This window comes from Garra rufa, chromosome 2, assembly GCF_049309525.1.
Source record: "Garra rufa chromosome 2, GarRuf1.0, whole genome shotgun sequence".
NCBI lineage: Eukaryota > Metazoa > Chordata > Actinopteri > Cypriniformes > Cyprinidae > Garra > Garra rufa.
The window spans coordinates 23,255,504-23,258,646 of NC_133362.1; positions in this window are offsets into that span (position 1 = coordinate 23,255,504).

The following is a 3,143-nucleotide window of genomic DNA, read 5'->3' on the forward strand; positions in this document are numbered from 1 at the left end:
GGGTAACCTGCGGCGATTGGCGTTCTCCGTGTGCCTCCGTACTGCCCGTTGGAGATGGACATGAGCTGAGTCCCACACCCTCTCGCTCTCCCGGAACCAGTGATCTACCGCAGGCACTTCTGAGGTTTCTCCCGTCCATGGGAACAGTGCAGGTTGATAGCCTAAAAGACATTGGAAGGGGGTTAAACCAGTAGATGTCTGACGGAGGGAATTTTGCGCATACGCAGCGCACGGCAGATACTGGCTCCAGGTGTCCTGATGTTGGGAGCAGTACGTCCGAAGGTAACGGGAGATCTCCTGTATCTTCCGTTCGGTCTGCCCGTTGGTTTGAGGGTGGTATCCAGATGATAAGCTGACTGTTGTGCCCAGTAGTTTGAAGAATGCCCGCCAGACCCTGGAAATAAACTGAGGCCCTCTGTCGGACACGATATCCTCTGGAAGCCCGTAGTTCCGGAACACATTATGGAACAGTGCTTCCGCGGTTTCTAATGCTGTGGGGAGACCTTTGAGAGGGATTAGTTTGCAAGCTTTTGAAAAGCGGTCGACAACCACTAAAATTGTTGTATAACCCTGAGAGGGAGGCATGGATGGAGGGATCGGGGGTTCACCAGACCACTGAGACAGAATGGCCCCCACGCCTACGTCTGCCGCATCCACTTCCACTACGAAAGGCCTTGATGGATCAGGATGCTTGAGGATGGGAGCTGAGGTGAACATGAGCTTGAGATGGTCGAAGGCTTGTTGGGCTTCAGGGGTCCATTGTAGCACCCGTCGTCCTCTCTTTAAGAGGGAAGTGAGTGGTGCTGAGAGGAGACTGTAGTTCTTTATAAAGCGTCGGTAGAAGTTGGCGAACCCTAAGAAGCACTGAAGTTCCTTCACCGTTTTAGGTTCCGCCCATGTGGCCACTGCATCCACCTTACCGGTCTCCATGCGAACTCCCTCCGCAGAGATCACGTACCCGAGGAAGGAGACGGTGGGTTGATGGAATTCGCATTTCTCCGCCTTCAGGTAGAGCTGATATTCACGGAGACGTTGGAGAACCTGGCGAACATGGTCTTGGTGTTTTCTTTCAGGTTGCGTGAATAAATCAGAATATCATCAATGTAGATAATAACAAAACGATGGAGATAGTCACGGAAGATTTCATTCATGAAATTTTGAAATATGGACGGACTGTTGGCCAGGCCATAGGGCATCACCTGATATTCATAGTGGCCAGTCGGGGTAATGAAGGCGGTCTTCCACTCGTCCCCTTCCCGGATACGGATCAGGTTGTAGGCACTGCGGAGGTCGAGCTTGGTGAAAATGCGGGCTTCCCGCAGCTCCTCCAAGGCAGCTGGAACTAGTGGAAGTGGGTAGGCAAATTTCACCGTAGCGTCATTCAGTACCCGATAGTCGATGCAGGGCCGGAGTCCACCATCCTTCTTGGGGACAAAGAAGAAACTGGACGCTGCTGGAGACGTGGAAGGTCTGATGAACCCCTGTTGGAGAGCCTCCTGGATGTAGTTCTCCATAGCCTCCTGCTCAGGACGTGAAAGGGGGTAGATTTTCCCATGAGGTAATCTGGCGTCTGGCAGTAGGTCGATACTACAATCCCAGGGCCGGTGCGGTGGTAGTTGTGTGGCTCGTTCCTTGCTGAAGACGTCCGAAAATGGTTGATAGATGGTGGGAATGGTGATTGAGGAATGAGTGGTGGGACTCTCAATGGTGGTGGTGTGAAGAGGAATAGGGTGGTATGGAGGTTTCGAAGCCAACGAGGGAGAACGGTAGCCGTGGCTCTCACATTCCTCACTCCATCCTAGGATCTCTCCTGTGCTCCAATCAATGCGGGGTTGGTGCTTTGCAAGCCAAGGTCTGCCCAGGATGACATCAACATTGGCTCGGGGGAGTACTAGGAGGGTTAGGTGTTCACGATGGTCATGTCGGGAGATGAGTTATTTCCTTGGTTCTCCGGGATATCTTACCATCGCCCAATGGTGAGTTTTGGATGGTGGTGATCTGATACCTGACTTCGTTTAGGACGGTGGGAATTCGATGTTTGGTAATGAAATGTGAGGAGATAAAATTGCCAGCCGCTCCGGAATCCACGAGTACATGGATGGGGAGAGTACGAGAGTTCACTATTAGTTCAGCAGTGATATGGGGTAAGAGAGACATGGCCGGAGTAATAGATACTGTACTCACCATTGGACGAGGTGGGCGGACTGGGCAGACGTTGATGAAGTGCGAGGCTTCTCCACAATATAAGCACAGATGGTTGTTAATTCGTCGTTTCCGCTCAGCAGGGTCAAGACGATAGGAGTCGGTAATCATAGGTTCCTCCGTGTCCTGTTGGGGTGAAGGCGCTCGGCGTGGGAGAAAACTAGGCACAGACATCGTAGAGGGACAGGCAGAGAGATGTTGTGAAATACCAGTAGCCTTTTTAATAAAAGTCTCTAGGGGTACGTTGTCATCGTAAATGACCATGTGCTTGCGGATTTGGGGTTTAAGTCCCTTACGATAGGCTGCCAGGAGAGCGACTTGATTCCAACCACTGTTGGCCGCTAGGGAGCGAAAGCGCAAGGTGTATTCGTGTATATTAGACGTACCTTGACTCAGAGAAATAAGTTCATCGTGCACTGAAAGGGGAGTGAGAGCTGCTCCAAACACTTCCTTAAAGTGAGAGACGAACGCATTGTGTGAGGTTAGTGCAGTGCTTCTCGAACTCCAGAGCGCTTCCGCCCATTGAAGCACCTGTCCAGTGAGGAGGGAAATCATAAATGAGATTTTAGAGATTTCATTAGGGAAATGGTGCGCGTTAGCTTCAATATAGAGGGAACTTTGAAGGAGGAAACCATTACAACCGCCCGGATCACTGGAATAACTCATGGGGCGAGAGAGGGGCGTGTTGGAAATCGTCGTGGGAACGGCGGGTAGAGACTGACGAAGGACGTTTACCATATCAGCAAATGGATCGGGAGAGGCATTGGTGACTGCTGCACTCGCCTCCATGAGTGAGATGTAGTAAGTTCTTTCCGGGCTGGAATCCTGTCACGTCCACACACAAAGGGAGAGGGTGAGTATCTTTCGTGATATTTATTGACAATGGTGCACAGTTCAAACATGTGAAAACAGGTGAGTATGGGTCTCGGTAGCCGAGTCTT